This window comes from Galeopterus variegatus, unplaced genomic scaffold (genome assembly GCF_000696425.1).
Source record: "Galeopterus variegatus unplaced genomic scaffold, G_variegatus-3.0.2 Scaffold4164, whole genome shotgun sequence".
Taxonomy (NCBI): domain Eukaryota; kingdom Metazoa; phylum Chordata; class Mammalia; order Dermoptera; family Cynocephalidae; genus Galeopterus; species Galeopterus variegatus.
This window is the reverse complement of record NW_007730275.1, coordinates 89,255-109,729: the sequence shown is the minus strand read 5'-3', so window position 1 is coordinate 109,729 and position 20,475 is coordinate 89,255. Positions and strand designations below refer to the sequence as shown.

Genomic DNA, 20,475 nt, shown 5'->3' with positions numbered 1-20,475 from the left:
ATCTAGCATTATTAATAAAATACCTCATATCACAGTCATATTCATCTCTGGGATACAGCTGGCCATCTTTGATATATTATGCATTTTTATAATACATTATGTCCTTTTAAACAAACCACCTACATCTAGACAAGAACATTTACTATTACTCACATTGGGTGCATGTTCCCAATCCTGACGCAAGCAGAGCATGTGGCCATAGAGAAATCCTTTAATCACCACAAGTCGTCCACCCTGAGGAGTGCAGAGCAGAGAAGATGATAAAAAAAATTGGGACATTCTCAATATTGATCTTTGCTTTTCACTTTGATTTAGTTAGTCATTTAAGCAATCATTATTTGAAGTCTATTTGTTCCTCATTTTCTATTAAGAAAATTAATAATATTGAACTTGCCACTGAACAAAAACTTGATTATCTTCTTTAATTTATACTGCCTATATATACCATCATTAGCCAAAGAGATCACAGGCAGGTGCCAATCATTAATCTTTGGACTTCACCATTTCATTATATACTCATAGGGTTTCTTGACTAGCCACGTATTTTTAAAACTGGATAACGCTTAAATTTATTCATCTTTACTACACTTGTTTATCAGCTCCCACACTGACCACTTATAAAAGTAGAATGAAAATATGTAAACACAAAGACCAAAAACAAATACATTCTATGTTCCTGACATGTGTCTACAGGATCACTTCAAACGCAGAGAACGAGCTAGATGTTTTGGGATGGACCTCAGAATTCAAGCCACGTATTCATCGTATATGACTCATACGCCACCAGATGTCATCATCGATCCAGGATTGATTATCTTTGTCTTCTATTCATTTCTACCTTGTCTGTTGGTTAATTCATTATTTCACTCAATAATTTTAAACCCTATGATTCACAAAATTCCAGGAACAGCCTTGATGTTCATAGACTGTATACAGATACATTTCATCATTGTTCTATCTATATCACTCCCATATCTCTCACTGGGGTATAGTTGGCCATCTTTGATTATATTATGGACTCTTTTATGGCACACTGAATCCTCTTAAACAAACTACCCAAAGCAAAACAAGAACTTTGACTGTTACTCACACTGGTCTGCGTGCTCCCAACCATGATGCGAAGAGAGACGTGACCATGGAGACATCCTTTAATCACCACAAGTCGTCCATTCTGAGGAGTACAGAACAGAAATGATAACAAAATTGAGACATTTTCACTACTGTCCCTTGCTTTTCACCTTCATTTAGTTAGTCATTTAGGCAAGCATTGTTTCAAGTCTATTTATTTCATTTTCTAGTAAGGCGGCGAACAGTATTGAACTTGCCACTGATTTAGAACTTGAGCCTGGTCTCTAACCTGTCCTGTCTAAACCATCATTACCCAAAGAGGTCTCAGGCATGTATCATTTATTTCTCTTTGGTTTTTATTGTCTCAACATATATCAATAATATTTCTTGCCTTGCCACATATTTTTATAATTGGACAATGCTTAAATTTAGATATTGTGATTTATTTTCATATTTGTTTATCAATTCTCACATTGACCAACTATAAATATAGAATGAAAATACAGAAAGGCAAAGAAGAAAAACAAGTAAAGTACATTGTACATTCCTGACATCCATCTATAGGATCGTTTGAATGAGGCAATGGACTAGAGATTTTTTGTGATGGACCTCAGAGTTCTAGCCACGTATTCATCGTCTGTGACTCGTACGCCACCAGATGTCATCATCGATCCAGGATTGGTCCTCTTTTTCTCCATTCATTTCTACCTTGTCTGTTGTTTAATTCATTAAGTCACTAGCAATAATTTTAAACCCTATGATTCACAAAACCCCAAGAACAACCTTGATATTCCTAAACCTGTACATAGAATCATTCTAACACAGATATATCTATTACATTAATTATCCTCAGATTTCCATACATGTGTTATCAATAGAATACTTAGTGATGGTTATCAATATAACTCCCATATCCATCACGGGGACAGAGTTGGCCATATCTGACCATATTATACACCTTTTTATGATACATTGAGTCCTCTAAAACAAACCACCTAAAACATGACCAGAACGTTGACTATTACTCACATGGGTCTGCGTGCTCCCAACCATGACGGAAACAGAGTCGTGACCATGGAGAAATCCTCAGATCACTGCAAGTCGTCCATTCTGAGGAGTACAGAGCAGAGAAGACGAATACAAAATTGAGACATTTGTACTATTGATTCTTGCTTTTCACCTATAGTTAATCATTTAGGTAATCATCACTTGGAGTATATTTATTTCACTTTCTCTCAAGAAAATGGACAATATCAAACTAGCCTCTGACCCAGAACTTGAATATTTGGTACAATTTACACAGTCTATACCATCATTACCCAGAGAGGTGACAGACGTGTGCTACTTATTTCTCTGTGGACTTCACTGTTTTGAATATGTGCTACTACTATTGTAGCCTCACCATACACTTTCATAATTGAACAATGTTTAACCTTATTCATCTTTATTTATTTTTATATTTATTTTTTGATTCTCACATTGATCAATTATAAAGTGGAGTGAAAATTCATGAACACGAAGACCATAGACAAATCCATTCTATACTCCTGACATCTGCCTATAAGAATCATTTGAAACAGAGGGAATGGGTCAGATCTGTTCGGGGATGGACCTCAGAGTTCAAGCCACGTATTCATCGTCTGTGACTCATACGCCACCAGCGGTCATCATCGATCCAGGATTGGTCCCCTTTTTCTCCATTCATTTTTACCCTGTCCACTGATTAATTCATTAATCCACTAATAATAATTTCTAAACCTATGACTCACAAAACCCAAGAACAGCCTTAATATTCCTAATCTGTACACAGAATCATTCTAACATTTATACATCTGTTTCATTAATTATTCTCAGATTTTTATACATCCATTATAAATAGAATATTTTATGCCACTCCCACATCTTTCAGTGGGATGCATTGGTCATTTTTTATTATAAACTTTTTTATAATTCATCGGCTACTCATAAACAAACCACCCAAATGAAGACCAGAGTGTTGGCTATTACTCACATGGGTCTGCAGACTCCCAACCATGACGCAACACAGCACGTGACCGTAGAAGAATCCTTAAATCAGCACAAGTCGCTCATTCTGAGGAGTACAGAGCAGAGAAGATGATAACAAAATTGAGACATTCTCAATATTGATCCTTGCTACTCTCCTTTCATTCAGTCAGTCATTTAGGCAAGCATTATTTGGAGTATTTTTATTGTATTTTCTCTGAAGGAAATGAGCAATTTTGGACTTGTCACTGACCCAGTACTTGGAAACGGTCTATAATTTATATAATCATTAGCTAAATAGGTAACGAGTATGTAGGATTTCTCTGCACTTCACCAATTTCAATACATGTATATTAATAGTGTTTCTTGCCTCACCACATATTTTTACAATTGAACAATGCTTAACCTTATTTATCTTTATTTTTATATTTGTTTTTTGATTCTCACATTGATCCAATAAAAGTAGACTGAAAATTCATGAATACAAAGACTATAAACAAATTCATTCTATATTTCTGACTTTTATCTAGAAGGATCATTTGAAACAGAGGGGATGGATCAGATCTGTTTTGGGGACGGACCTCAGAGTTCAAGCCACGTATTCATCGTCTATGACTCATACGCCACCAGATGTCATCATCGATCCAGGATTGGTCCTCTTTTTCTCCATTCATTGTCCGTTGTTTAACTTACTGATTCACTAACAATAATTTTAAAACCTATGGTTCACAAGAAAACCCTACGAGTGCCTTGGTATTCCTAATCTGTATGTTATAATTACACATGTGTTTCATGAATTATCCTCAGTTTTTCATATATGCAATAGAATGCTTCATATCACACCCATATTTATCACTACCATACAATTGGCCATCTTTGGTAATATTATATGCTTTTTGGTAGTACGTTGAATATGCTTAAACAAACCACCTAAACCAAGGGAGGAACTGTGACTATTACTCACATGGGTCTCTGTCCTGCTAACAGACACATTCATGGAGCTAGTGACCACAGAGGAATGCTTCAGTGAGCCGGAGCACATCCATTCTGTCAACAAAGCAGAGCAGAGGCGATACATACATACATACATACATAAATAAATAAATAAATAAATAAATAAATAAATAAATAAAATAAAATAAATAAATAAAACAGAGACCTTATCTTCCATGGTTCTTGCTTCCCACACTTTATTTATTTATCATTCAGTTGCTTAATAATTTTTCATAGTGTATGTATTTTTTCTCTTAACCAAAGGAATATTTTCAAGCTTGGAGCTAGTTTAGAACAAGATGGACTCTAATGCATCAGTGAATATGTGATCCTAAGCTGATCTAATTTTTTTCTTAATAGATGTCAGTTTTCTCTATTTGTATTAGTAGTATGTCTCACCACACCACATACATTCATAGTTGGACAATGCTTCACCCTCTTCTTTTTTACATATTTACTTTCTATTTGATTAAGGGCTCTATATTTCATTCACTAATAATAATAAATCTAAATATATGTATCCAAAATAACAGCATGATCTTTGTGTATCCCAAACACTTTTCTATGGTCGCCCTTTAATCAGAAGGAATAGGCTAATTACGCTTTGGGCTGGAGCTCAGAGTTGCACACATGTGTTATTCATACATAGCCCGTGACTCAGAAACCACCAGTCATAACCATTTGTCCGTGTGTACTCACGGGCTCACTTTCCTTCATTTGCTTTTACATTTGTGAAGACTAAATCATTAATTTACTGAAAATAACAAAACATACTTGAGTCAGAAAAACGCAAAAATGAAATCCCTGAATATCCCTAACATCTATCAATAGAATTGTTTCCCATATACGCTACATCTTTTTCATTAATTGATGTCAATGTTGCACATTATTGATTAATCGACATAATATTTCACATCATACATATTATTGGGACATGGATATTATTTTGTTTAATACTTTTTAGTATTGCCATGAATACCTTCAAACAAGTGACTGCAACTAAGACAAGAATATTGTCTATCTGCAGATTCACCTCTTTCTGAACAAAGAGGTATTGTAAGAATCTTAATCATGGCAGAATGCTTGAATCAGCTCGGTAAATCTGTTCTGAAGAGTACCGTGCAAAGAGCATGATGAAAACATTGAGACATTCTCTCCAGGGGCCCATAATTTCTACCCTTCATTTACCTGGTCATTTAGGTACTTTTTAATTTTTAATAAAATAAATATTTACTTATTTTTCGACTTATAAAATGAACTTCAAACTTGTAACTGACTCAGGGAAATAACTTAACATTTCTTGTTGCCTATATCATCTTTAGTGAAAAATGTTATACACTTGGTTCATTTATTATTCATTCTAATGAATAATACATATTTCAGCAGCAAACAATACTGCTACCCTCTTCGTTCTTATTCGATCATACACTTATTTTTCTATTCTGCTATTTATAATTTTATAATAATATTTTTATTTATGAATGCAAGACCACCGACATGACACTCGTATACTTCTGATATCGATCTGCAGTGGGACTTTCAACAAGTGAATGGACTATATCCCATTTGGATTGAACCTCAGAGTTTTAGACACGTCGTATTCATCGTATAAAGCTATATTCAACACCAGTCGTCATCAATGGTCCAGGGTGAGGCTTCTTTGCCTTCATATATATCTACATTTATTAATTAACTCATTAGTAAAGAAATACACATAAACCACCAAAAACAAGAATAAGATCTTCAATAGCTATTCTGTCATTTCCATAGAGTCTAAATCCCTTTCATTAACTGAACTCAGTGTTTCAGTCATGGGATATTGATTCCTACACGATTAATCAACATCATATTTCATATCAGTCTGATAATAAACATCAGCATAGATGGCCTTCTTGGAATAATTCAAAGCAAAAAAAGATCTTTGACTGCTACTCACGCTGGTCTCTAGGGAAGACCATGGAAGAATCCTTAAACCAGCACGCGCATGTGCACTCTGAGGACAGAGCAGAGCAGATGATAAAACAAATCGAGACATTCTCTCCACTGATCCATATATTCTTCCATCCGTTTACAGTCATTCGGATATTTATAAATTTATGGCAATATTTTCTTTACAGAAATATTTTTAAGTAACTATTTTCTTATAATAAATCAAAATCACTTCACCCATCTTATCCTGATTTACTTATATGTTTGTTCATTAATTCTTTCATTGACTCAATTATGATAATAGAATGAAAGAATATGAAAAGGAAGACCAGATTCCTTTTGTGCTGGAATTCAGAGTTCCAGCCATATTATTCATCATCCATGACTCCTACACTGGCAGTTATCATCGCCGGTCATTTGTTCATTTCCAGATTATTTATTGATTAATTCATTAATTCAACGATTATAATTTTCAGACTCTATGATTCATAAAATTCCAAGAGACTTGATATCCCTAACATGTGTCTAGAACCATTCTCACTTCAACATATCTCTTTGATTAATTACCCTTAATATTTTATCTATACACTAATCAATGTAACACTTCTAATTAATCCTGTGTTTGTCACTAGGCTGCAGTTCACCGTCTTTGATTATATTTTACACTTTTAAACAAAACAATGAATACCCTTAAACAACACAACAATAACTTTGGCTATTACTCACCTTGTTCTCCAGGATCCTAACGAACAGGTGCAACGAAAGAGCTTGCAACAAAGGAAGAATTTGTAAATCAGCTCAAGTGGGTCCATTCTGAAGAATACAAATCAGAGAAAATGATTTTTAAAAAATTGACATTCTCTGCATGGAATGAAAATGCATGAGTACAGACACCAAAATCAAGATCCTTGTTATTCTTGACATTTGTTGATAGAATCACTTCAATCAGAGGAAATAAATTACATTTCTTTCACAACGAATCTCAGAGTTCCAGACACGTATTCATTATATATGACTCATACGCCACCCGTGTCATCACTGATCTAGGACTGGCACTCTTTCTATATTGTCACCTACACTTGTTTATTGATCAATCCATTAAATCACAAAATAATAATTTTAAAATTTTTCATTCACAAAAACTCAAGAAGAGCCTTTATATCCTAATCTATATATAAAATTATTCTCACATCAATATATCACTTCCACTTATTATGCTGTTATTCATATATGCATTAATTGATATAATGTTTCATACATTTCCTTTATCACTGGGATACAGTGTGTTCTTTAATTATATTTTACACTTTTTAACAATGCAGCAAAAAATCTTAAAAACAAATTCTGAAACCAGAAAAAGAACTTTAATGATTACTCACTCTAATCTCTGTGCTCTTAATATATAGAGACAACCATAGAGCTTGTGACGGTGGAGGAACACTTAACTCACCTTGAATGAGATAAGAACTTTGACTATTACTCACACTGGTCTCCAGACTCTAACAAAGATGCAACCAACAGGCTGGAGACCACAGGAAAAGGCCGGAGTCATCTTGGGAGCTTCCATTCTGTGGCGTACAGAGCAGAGCAGAGCAGATGATTAAAACACGAGCCATGTTTCCATTGTTCCTTGCCTATACATACATCTTCTGTGTCAGACCTCAGAGTTCCAGGCATGTATTATTCATCATCTAAAACTCATACGCCGGCAGTTGTCATCACTGGTCCAGGAAAGACCCACTTTCTCTTTATTCATTGCTACATTGTTTATTGATTAATTCATTAATTCACTAATAGTATTTGTTAAAGCCTCTGATTCACAAACATGCAACAATAGCACAGCTATCTGTGATACATATCCAGAATTATTCTCACATCCATATATATCTTTCATTAGCATCACATATGTATTAATCAATATAATGATTCATAGTAGCCCCAAATTTGCAGTGGTTACAGTTGGCCTTATGTAGTTACATTTCACCCTTTCTTATAATACAGTGAGCACCTTTAAACAAACCACCCAAACCACGATGAGAGTTTCATTACTCACTTTGAGAGAGACGCAACTTGCAGAGCTCACGACCACGGAGAGTTCTTAAACCAGACGGGTCCATTATGAGGCGTGCAGACCACAGCAGATATCACAGAAAAAAAAAAAAAAACAACTGAGACATTATCTCCATGGATCCTTGGTTTTCACCTTTATTTAGTCAGTTATTTAGGGAATAATTAATTCAGAATATTTTCTTCTCTTAAGAAGATGAACAGATTCATACCCAGAGCACAAACACTGTCTGTAACTTATACTGTCTATATCATCCTTAGCTAAAGTAGGAACAGTCATGTAACATTTATCTCAAATTGGACTTCAGTGTTCTTGTAATATATTAATCCTGTTTCTTGACTCACCACATATTTTTATAATCAAACAAAACTTCAATTACTTATTTGTTTAATGATTCCTTCATTGATCCAGTTAAAATAATAGAATAAAAATATATGAACACAAAGGCCAAAACCAAGATTCCAGTATATTCCTAACGTGTCTACAGGATGCTTTCTACCAAGAAAATGAACTATATTTCTTTAGTGTTGGACATCAAAGTCAGGACATGTTTTATTCATCATATATGGCCCATATGACACTAGCCATCATCTTCAGTCCATGTTTAAGTCCTGCTAATTTTCATTCATTTCTACATTTGTTTAGAATAAATCATAATTCATTTATAATAAAATAAAAACATAATTAATTCACATAAACCTAAGAACATGATGCTTGACATTCCTAACATCTGTCTATAGAATCCTTTTCCACATTAGAAAGTGTCTCTTTTGGCCCGGCCCGGTGGCGCACTGCTACAGTGCGCCGCTTGGGAAGCGCGGCGGCGCTCCCGCCGAGGATACGGATCCCACATACAGACCCGTTCCCGCTCACTGGCTGAGCAGGGCGTGGGAGCAGCACCACCGAGGGCTGCGATCCCGTTGCCGGTCCCGGTCCGGTACGGGGGCGACACTGAGGGTTGCAATCCGTTGCCGGACACGGAAAAAAAAAGACAAAAAAAAAAAGCAGAAAGTGTCTCTTTTGGCCCGGCCCGGTGGCGCACTGCTACAGTGCGCCGCTTGGGAAGCGCGGCGGCGCTCCCGCCGAGGATACGGATCCCACATACAGACCCGTTCCCGCTCACTGGCTGAGCAGGGCGTGGGAGCAGCACCACCGAGGGCTGCGATCCCGTTGCCGGTCCCGGTCCGGTACGGGGGCGACACTGAGGGTTGCAATCCGTTGCCGGACACGGAAAAAAAAAGACAAAAAAAAAAAGCAGAAAGTGTCTCTTTTATGAATACACATTTATGTGGCACATGGTCAGTTAATAAATATAATGTTCTATATCCTATTTATCATGGAATCATGGTTAACTTTTGATTAAAATTTTTAATAATACTGTGAATGCCTTTAATCAAGTACACAAAAGACGAGAATTTGGGCTATTACTCACATTGGTCTTTCTCCAAATACAAAAGCAACACAAATCTCGAGTATAGCAAATTCTTAAATCAATTTGGTGCATCCATTCTAAAGAATGCAAAGCAGAGGTAACAAAAACTGATACATCCTCTTCATTGATCCATATATTCCCCCATTCATTTGCATCATCATTTTGATTTTAATAATGGTAATATTTCCTTTCCTCTTAATAAAGTAAACTTTAAACTTCCAGCTGACTGAGAGTAATAACTGTTACCTATCACTGTCTTGTCATGCTTAATCCAAGACATAGTGCACTTCACCCATATATTGTCCATTCCAATTTACACTAATATCTATTTTTCTTTCTACGTATTTTAGCAATAAACAATGATTCATGCTCTTTATCTCTATTCATTTACACATTTGTTCATTCATTCTGCCCTTGATTCTTTCACAATATTTTTTAAATTTATGAACACAAATATTAAAAACAAGATCCTTGTATATCCTGGCATCTGGGCATAGGATCCCTTTAGGAAGGAGGAACAGGCTAGATTTTATGTGTGTTGGACCTCAGAGTTCCAGACACGTGGTATTCATCATGCGTGACTCATACTATTCGCCACCAGTGGTCATCACTGGTCCAGGACGGGCCTTCTGTTTCTACTGCCATCTACATTTGTTTATCGATTTATTCATTAATTAAGAAATACACATACATTTCTGAAAAAAAAAATAACATTCTTGAATATCTCTAACATCCATCTATACAATCATTTCCACAGAGATCAAGTTTTTTCATTAATTGAGCTCAGTTTTATACATGGAGTAATTGATCTAATGCTTCAGGTCAATATGATATTTAACACTTTTGTGATTAGCCTTCTTTCATTATGTTTAATACTTTTTAATAATATAACAAATACCTTTTAAAAAACAATCAAAACAAGAGTGTTGACTAATACTCACCTTGGTCTTCATGCTCCTCGCACACACATGCAACTGGAGAGCTCGTGACCGTGGAAGGGCACAGAAATCAGCTCGGAAGTGTTCATTCTGAGGATTACAGAGCAGAGATCACTAAAAAGTTGATTTTTGATCTAGATCTCCTTGATCCTTGCTTATTATCTTTCCTTTAGTCGATCATTTAGGAAATCATTACTTGGAAAGTATTTATTTTATTTTGTCTTAAGAAAATGAACAACTTGCAGCTTTCCTTGATACAGATGTTGAATATAATCTATTATACTGTCTACATTATCCTTAGCCGAAAAGGTTACAGTGATCTAACTCTTAATTCTTATGGGATTCCAATATTTTCAATATGTAATAACAGTATATTTGGCCTCACAACTCATTTTATAAATGGACAATGCTTCAGCAACTTCATATTTTTTAATTAATTTATTTATTTACTTATATAGAGTATATATGTGTACATATAAATTATTTCACTGATCCAATTATAAAGGATGAAAAAAACCCAAAAACAAATACATTGCATATCCCCGACATCTTTCTACAGGATCATTGAAAAAAAAGGAATGAGGCAGATTTCTTTAGTGATGGACCTCAGAGTTGCAGACACGTATTCATTGTATGTGACTCATATGCTACCAGATGTCATCATCGATCCAGAAGTGATCATCTTTTTGTCCATTCACTTCTACCTTGTCTATTGATTGATTCATTAATTCATTAATAATGATTTTAAGACCTTAACCATTAATAATGGTTCACAAAACCCCGAGAATAGCCTTCATATTCCTAATTTGTATATAGAATCATTCTAACATCGATCTATCTGTTTCATTAATTATCCTCAGATTTTCCATGTATTATCAACAGAATACTTCATATTGCTTCCATATCTATCACTGGAATACAGTTGGCTATCTTTGATTATATTACACACTTTTAAATAAAGCATTGAATACTCTAAAGCAAACCACCCAAACCAAGACAAAAACGTTGACTGTTACTCACACAGGTCTCATATGTTCCTAAGTCTGTTGCAAACAGCATGCGACCATAGAAGAATCCTTAAATCAGCACAAGTGCATACATTCTGAGGAGTACAGAGCAGAGGAAATGATAACAAAATAATTGGCACATTCTCACTATCGATTCCTGCTTTTCACTTTCATTTAATTAGGTATTTACGCAATCATTGCAGGGACTATGTTTATTTAACTTTCTGTTAAGAAAATGAATACTTTTGATCTTGCAACAGATCAAGAATTTGAACATTGTCTGTATCATCATTAGCCAAAGAGGTGACAGACACGTATCATTAATTTCTCTTTGGACTTCACTGTTTCAATATATATTAATAGCATTTCTTGCCTCACCACATACTTTTATAATTAGAAAACACTTAACCTCATCCATCTTTATTTATTTATATATATTAATTTATTAATTCTCACATTGACCAATTATAAAAATAGAATGAAAGTAGTCAAACGCAAAGACCAAAAGCAAACACATTCCATATTCCTGACATCCACCTATTAGAATCATTTGAAAAAGAGGGAATGGGTCAGATCTGTCTGGGGACGGACCTCAGAGTTCAAGCCACGTATTCATCGTCTGTGACTCATACGCCACCAGCGGTCATCATCGATCCGAGATTGGTCCTCTTTTTCTCCAATAGTTTTTACCTTATCTATTAATCAATTCATTTATTCCCTAATTAAACTTTTAAGTCCCTATGATTCAATAAATCTGAACAGTGTTCATATTCCTAATATGTATTCAGAATCATTCTAACATTGATATATTAGTTTTATTAATTATCCTCCATTTTCCACATATGCATTACAAAGAAAATACTTCATAACTCTCCCATATCTATCACCGAGATGCAGTTGGTCATCTTTGATTATATTACACATTTTTATTAATATATTAAATAATCTTATTAAACAAACCACCCAAGAACTTTGACTGTTACTCACATTGGGTACATCTTCCTAAGCCTGATGTCAACAGAGCACGTGACTGTAGAAGGATCCTTAAATCAGCACAAGTGTATCCATTCTGAGGAGTACAGAGCAGAGAAGACAGGAACAAAATTGACACATTGATCCATCTTTTTCATCTATCATTAATAAGTCAGTCATTTAGACAATTATTTGGAGTATATTCACTTCATTTTTTCTTAAGAAAATAAAGTTGTGAGTTTGCCACTAACCCAGAACATTGTCTATAAATTATACTGTCTATGACATCCTTACTCAAAGAGGTGACAGTGAACTTCACAGTTTTCAATATTTATTACTAATGGTTTTTTGCCTCAGCACCTATTTTTATAATTGGACAATGCTTCACCCATTATATCTTTATTTATTTATTTGTTCATTCATTCTCACATTGATCCAATTATTAAAATAGAAAAAAATTTGTAACTACAAGGAAAAACAAATACATTCTATAATTCTGAAATCTGTCTATATCATCATTTGAAACAGAGGGAATGGGCCTCATTTCTTCTGTGATGGACCTCAGAATTCAAGCCACGTATTCATCGTCTATGATTCATACGCCACCAGATCTCATCATCGATCCAGGATTGGTCCTCTTTTTCTCCATTCATTTCTACATTGTCTACTGATTAATTCATTAATTCACTAATAATTTTAAATTCTATTATGCACAGAAATTCAAGAATAGCCTTGATATTCCTATTCTGAAGACAGAATCATCTCACATCAATGTATCTCCTCAATGAATTATCTTCAATTTTTCATATCTACTAACCTATATAATACTTTATTTACATCAATTTCATATTATCACGTTATCATTAAAGTTGGTCTTCTTTGATTATATATCTCATACTTTATAATAATAAAGTGGATAACCTTAAACAAACCACCCAAACCAAGACAAGAACTTTCGTTACTACTCACATCGGTCTCCGTACTCCCAAGGCATTGAGGCAACCACAGAGCTTGTGACAGTGGAAGAATGCGTAAATCATCTTAAGTGCATCTATACTAGAATTACAAGGAAGAGCATTTGATTAAAAAAAACTTAAGACCTTATCTACATTTATCCCACCTTCCCAAGTTTTATTTACTCATTTATTTATTTTTACATTCCCAGAAATCTAGAACAGAAATGTTGTTTTTTAATACATGCCTCTTTGATCTTAATAAAACTAGTAAAATCCAAGAATGTTTTTCTACACTGGGATAAAATTATAGATTACAGTTAGTCTATGCTTGGTTCAATTTCTCTTTATTTATTCACACGTGTTTAGATACATGCATTAATAAATGCAATCAATAGCCATGAAACACATTAAGATCTTTGATATTGTAAGATCAATTCCAACAGAGGGAATAAACGAGCTTTCTTTTCATACTGGACCTCAGAGTTCCAGACACAAATATTCATCATTCATAACTTATACATCACCAGCCTTCAGCGTTCGTCCAAATTTGGCTCTCTTTTTCTTCATTCAAGTTTGCATTTGTTGATTGATTAGCTCATCAATTAACTAATAATAAACAAATAAATAAATAAATACCAAAGAGTTACAAAAATGCAAAAAAAAGATTCTTGAATATCTCTTAACAACTATCTATAAAATTATTTCCCACACTCAATCTCTTTTACTAAGTGATCTCAGTGTTTCATACACTGTGCGAGTTAATCAACATAATGCGTCATACCAATTCCATTTTTAAGGTTAGGTCATGCTTGGCCTTAACTGATTACACCCCAATCTTTATAATAATACAGTGATGCACTCAAACCAGAAGAGAACACTGACTATTACTCACGTTCATCTCCGTGCTTCCACGCACAGGGGCAACTGCGGAGCTCGTGGACGCTTACATCAGTTCAGGTTTATCAATCCTGAGAAGTCCAAAGCAGAGCAGATGAAAACAAGATTGAGACACTCTCTCCATTGATCCCTGTAGTTCAACTTTCATTTGCTCAATCATTGATTATCTATCCATTTCAATTTATATTAGTATTATTTTTCCTTACCATAAGTTTCAACAATGAACAATCCTTCACCCTCTGCAACTTCACTCAATATACATGTGGATTTATTCTGTGACTGCAACCTTAATTTTTAAAATTCATAAACAAAAATTAAAAAAACAAGACTCTTCTATTTCCCTGGCATCTGTATATAAGATCCTTTCAAACAAAGGGAATGGACTGGATTATCTCGGTCTTTCTGCATTCCCAGAACATATCAGATCACTTCAAACAGAGCGATAGACTATATTTCCTTCTTTATGAAATCTCAGAATTCCAGACATGTATTCATCAGATATGACTCATATGCCACCACTTATCATTTGTCCAGGCTTGGGACTCTTTTACTTAATTCTGATCTACATTTGTTTATTCATTAACTCATAAAATCCCTAATATTAATTGTATAGCTCCTATGACTCACAAAAATCAAAGAATAAGAGCATTGAATATTCTACATCTGTCTATATAGTCATTTGTCAGTTTGATCTTTCATGAATTATTCTCAATGCTTCATAAGTGGGTAATAAACATAACGCTTCCTGCTTCATACCAATATCACATATGTCATTGGCCACAGTTGGCCTTTTGGATAGTACTTCACACATTAATGATATAATGAACACCCTTCAAAAAAAGGAAAACCTTTCAAATAAAGACATGAACCTTATTACTCACCTTGTTCTCCAGGCTCCTAACAAAGAGAGGCAACCACAGAACTTGTGACCATGAATGCTTAAGTGCACTCAAGAGCATCCATTCTGCAGGACATAAAGCAAAACAGATGATAAAAATTTAAGACCTTATCTCCACTGATCCTTCCTTCCCACATTTTCTTTATTCAGTTATTTATTTATTATTTTTTCATAATGGGGATTTTTTTTTATTGTAATAAAAGGAACAACCTCAAACTTGAGATCCACCCAGAAAATAAAACTGACTCTCGCTTCATAGAGTCCATGTGAACCTTGACCAACAAGGTGGTACCCATGATCCACTTATTTCTTAAGGGGCATCAATGCTCAAAATTATCAGGAATAATATTTTTTTCATTAACACACATATGCATATTTATAGAGAGACAACGATTCAACTTCCTCTTTTATTTATACTTGTTTCATTGGTCTACCCTCAATCCAATAATGATAAATATAAACCTATGAATCCAAAGTAAGAATATGATCTTTGTATATTTGATATCTGATAGGATTATTCCAACAGAAAGCATTGACTAATTGTGTTTTGTGCTGGACCTCAGAGTTTCAGACACACAGTATTCATCGTCCACGACTCAAATGCCACCAGTGGTCATCATTGGTCCATATTTGGGTCTCTTTTTCTTCCTTTGTTTCTACATTTGTTTGAACAAATCATTAATTCATTAATAATAAAATAAGCATATCATTCACAAAGCCCAAAAATAAGAGCCTCAAAAATCGCTAACGTCGGTATAGGATGATTTCTCACACAGAATATATGTCTTTTATTAACTGACCGCAATGTTGCATATTATCAATTAATCAACATAACGTCATAGTTAAAAATTGTGCCATGGTCAGCTTTTATATTATATTCAATACTTTTTTTTTAGAGTTTTAGTAGACTTTTTCTTATATTCAATACTTTTTAACAATACCATGATTACCCTCAAACAAATGACCCAAAGCAGAACAAGAACTTAGACAATTACTCACAGTGGACTTAATGCTCCTGCATACACAGGCCGCCATGGAGCTCGTTGAACATGGCAGAACACTTCAACCAGCTCAGGGGTGTCCATTCTGAGAAGTACACAGCAGAGCAAAGAAAATATCTTTTTACTGTTAATTAACAAATAACAATTGTATATATATTTATGGGGTACAATGTGGTGTTTTGATACATATTTACACTGTGAAATGATTAAATAAAGCTAATTGAATGCATCCATCCCTTCAAATCCTTATCATTTTCTGTAGTGAGAACATTTAAAAATCTATGATTTTAGCAATTTTAAAATATAAAATACATCATTATTAACCATAGCAACTGTGCGGTACAACAGATCTCTAAACTTATTTCTCCTGTCTAAATGAAATTTTGTACCCTTTGCACTCTCTACTTGCATGAGTTCTACTTTTATAGATGACCCTAAACAAACGAGACAAACCAAGACGAGAACCCTGGCTGTCACTCACACTGGTCTTCACGCTCCTCCACATGGAGTCAACCACAGAGACCGGTCAGCAAGGAACTCAGCGTGGTGTGTCCATCCTAAGAACAAAGCAGAGCCGACGATGACATCACTGAAATGCCCTCGTTATTCATCTTTCAGCCTAGAAATTCATTATTATTGGCTAATATATATATTTCATGTTCTCAAGAAAAACAAATTTCATCAAATGCCTCTAATACAGAACAAGAATACTGGCCCTTATTTATAGTAACTGTATCATCACTTGCTAGAGGTAATACCTCTGAACCATTTATTTCTAAATTGATTTAGTGTTTTCACTATATATTAGTATTTATCTTGTCTCATTTTTTCACAAATGGACAATGCTTCAACCTCTTCATCTTTACTTATTTAGAGTTGTACATTAATTTTTCATTTTAAAATCATTTTAAATAAAAATTGCACGTATTTAAGGAGTACAACATGAGATTTTGATTGCACATTACTCACCCTCAAGATTTCATATGTGGACTAATCAGTATAATGCAACACATCAATTCCCTATCAATAGGCCACAGTTGGCTTTCTTTGATTATGTTTCCTACTTTTCAAATAAAGAAAACACACTGGTTTCTATACACTAAACATAAAGAGGCAACCATGGATCTTGTGGCTAGGAAAGAATCATTAAATCAGCTCCAGTGCATCCATTCTGGGGAGCACAGAGCAGTTGATAAGAAAAAATTAGGAACTTATCTCTATCGAATCTTGCTTTCCCCATTTAATTTATTCAGTCATTTAGGTATTCATCTTTTTTTTACATCATATATACTTTCTGGGCAAGACACACAGTGTCAACTTGGGCTGATTCACCCTAATAAAGCTGACTTTTATTTATCAGTATCCATATGTTCATTAAACAACAAGGTAACACACTTTCATTCACTTATCTCTAAATGGAAATCAGTGTTTTCAACTTAGATATTAATAATATTTCTTGCCTGAGCACATATACTGATAACTGAAAAATGCTTCACTCTCTATAATATAATGTCATACTTATTGATTTATATATTTATTTAACAGTTCCATCACTGATCTATTTATAATACTACTATCAAATTCATGAATCCAAAATAAAAGAACAAGATCTTTGTATATTCCTAGTATCTGACCATACATTCATTTCCAAGAGAGTAACTAGACTAGATTTCTTACTGTGCTGGACATCAGAGGTCTAGTCTGCCATTAGATATTTATTATTTTTGATAAATATTTGTTAATGTTTCTTTTTAGAAAACCAACAACATCAATCATGCCACTGACACAGAACAAGAACATCACTACACACATATACCATCTATACCTTCCTTAGCGAAAGGATAACATCCCCTAATCATTTATTTCTTAATAGATTTTGCTGTCTTTAATATAGATTAATACTTTCTTTTAATCTCATCATATGATTTTCATGACTGTACAATCCCACTTCACTTATTCACATTTATTTACATACATTTGTTTATCGATTCTTCCATTGATATAAATTTGATATAAATCGATATAACTTGACATGAATTCTGTATGTATTATTTTGTCGTGAATGGCTTTCAATGACTATATTTCACTCTTTTTAAATGGAGAGTGAATATCCTTCAAAAACATTAGATTCAAACAACATGACACTATTACTCATGTGGGTTTCAATACGCCAAACACAGAGGCACCACACGTAGTCACCTACGTGCATCCCTCTGAGCAGTTCGCAGCAAAAAGGAGGAAGAAAAGCTACTACGTTATCTTCACAGCCTTCACATTCTCCACTTCATGTACTCAGTCCTTTAGGTACTTATCAATTTTTATAATTGGACAAGACTTCACATATTTGTTCATTTATTTCTTTATTGAGTCTTTCATTGATCTATTTACCATAATAGTAACAATTACTACTTTCAGTTTATATAGTCAATAGCCAAAGAAGTAACCTCTTTGAACCATTTCTTAACCGAGTTCAGTGTTTTTAATATATATGAATAGATTCTCTTGCTTCACCACATATTTTCACAATTTGACTATACTTTACCTATTCATGTTTATTTGTTTATAAGTTTTATAATTTTAATATGTCCAATTATAAAAATACAATCAAAATCCACGAACACAAAGACCAAGAATATGATCCTTATACATTCTCAACATCTGTCTGCAGGATCATTTCTAACAGAGGCGACAGACTAGATTTTCTTCTGCACGGGACCTTTGCGTTTCAGACGGGTGTTATTCATCATCCACGACATGTCATTGGTGATGACACCTCATCATCCTTGGTCCAGCTTTGGCCTCCAACAATGTTTCATACAATCGTATATTTATCATCGGGCTACACCTGGCTCTAAAGAAACATTCAAACTAAAAGAACTATTACTATTACTCACGTGAGAATCTGTATCCCCAAAAAAGGAGACAACCACAGAGCTCGTGACCACGGAAGCATCCTTAAATCTGCTCAAGGGCGCCCCTTCTGAGGAGTACAAAGCAGAGGAGACAATCACAAGATTGACAGCTTCTCTTCATTGATCCTGCCATGTCACCTTCCAATTATTCAATTAGGTTTGTATTAACATATATTGAATTTCCCTTAAGAAAAAAAAAATTAATACTCAGAACAAGAATATTGGTTATTATTTATATAACCTCTACATCCTTAGCTAGAGGAAATACATTTGAACCATTTATTTCTTGATGGACTTACATTTTCTATATGAATATTAATAGCTTCTCTTGTCTCTCTCTACACGTTTTTATAATTTTGGGGGTGCCTTAATCAGTCATGTGTTTATTTATTTATATTTGTTTATTGATTCATTGATCTATTTGTAATAATATAAATCAAAATCCATGAACACAAAAAGCAAGAACACGATCCTTGTAAGTTCATAAGTCTGTCTATATGATCATTTCCAACAGAAGCAGTAGACTAGATTTCTTTTATACTGGACCTCAGAGCTCCAGACATGACGTATTTGTCATCTGTGGTTCGTAAGCCACCAGTCACCATCATTTATCCAAGATGGCCCTCCTCCTCTCCATTAATTTATACATTTGTTTATTAATTCATCCTCTCACTAATAATAATTAAATAACTATGAATCACAAACATTTAAGAGGAAGATATGCTTTATAATTATCTTCAGGATAATTTGCCACATTGATACATCTCTTTCATTAATAACTCTTAATTTTGTAAATATTGATTAATCAATAGGTTTCATGGCAATGCCATGTTGATAATTGGGCCATGATTGGATTTCTTAAATTGATGTTCTTAATGATACAGTAAATACCTTTTAAAAAACCGGTCGGCCCGGTGGCGCACTTGGTAGAGTGCGGCGCTTGGGAGCGCGGCAGCACTCACGCCGAAGGTTCGGATCCCATATAGAGACCGGTCCGCTCACTGGTTGAGCACGGTGTGGGCGCGACACCGAGGGTTGCGATCCCATTGCCGGTCGTGGTACGGGCGTGACACCAAGGGTTGCGATCCCGTTACCGGTCACGAAAAAAGACAAAAAGGAAAAAATAAATAAATAAATAAATAATAAAAAAAATAAATAAAAAACCACCCAAACCAAGACGAGAACTTTGACTGTACTCACGTTGGTGTCTCTGCTCCTAACAGATAGAAGCAACCATAGAGTATGTGCCTGTGGATAAATGCCGGAGTCACCTTGGGAGCATCCATTCTGCAAGCATAAGGCAGAAGAGATGATAAAAAGTTTAAAATACTCTGTCCGTTTATCCTTGCATTTCTTCTTTCATTTTACTAGTCATTTAAAGTATGTATGTATTAAAATCT

At 34.4% G+C, this 20,475-nt stretch overlaps 1 long non-coding RNA gene across 1 annotated transcript; it reads right to left on the bottom strand.

Annotated features, from left to right (window-relative positions):
• Positions 1-14,259: 14,259 nt before the first annotated feature.
• On the bottom strand, positions 14,260-19,999 carry LOC103602473. The gene is made up of 6 exons (XR_551535.1): positions 19,967-19,999; positions 19,058-19,143; positions 16,645-16,720; positions 16,162-16,248; positions 15,146-15,228; positions 14,260-14,335 (listed from the first exon to the last, which is right to left on the bottom strand). It is a non-coding gene; the product is annotated as an uncharacterized LOC103602473 (long non-coding RNA).
• Between the last annotated feature and the right edge of the window lie 476 nt (positions 20,000-20,475).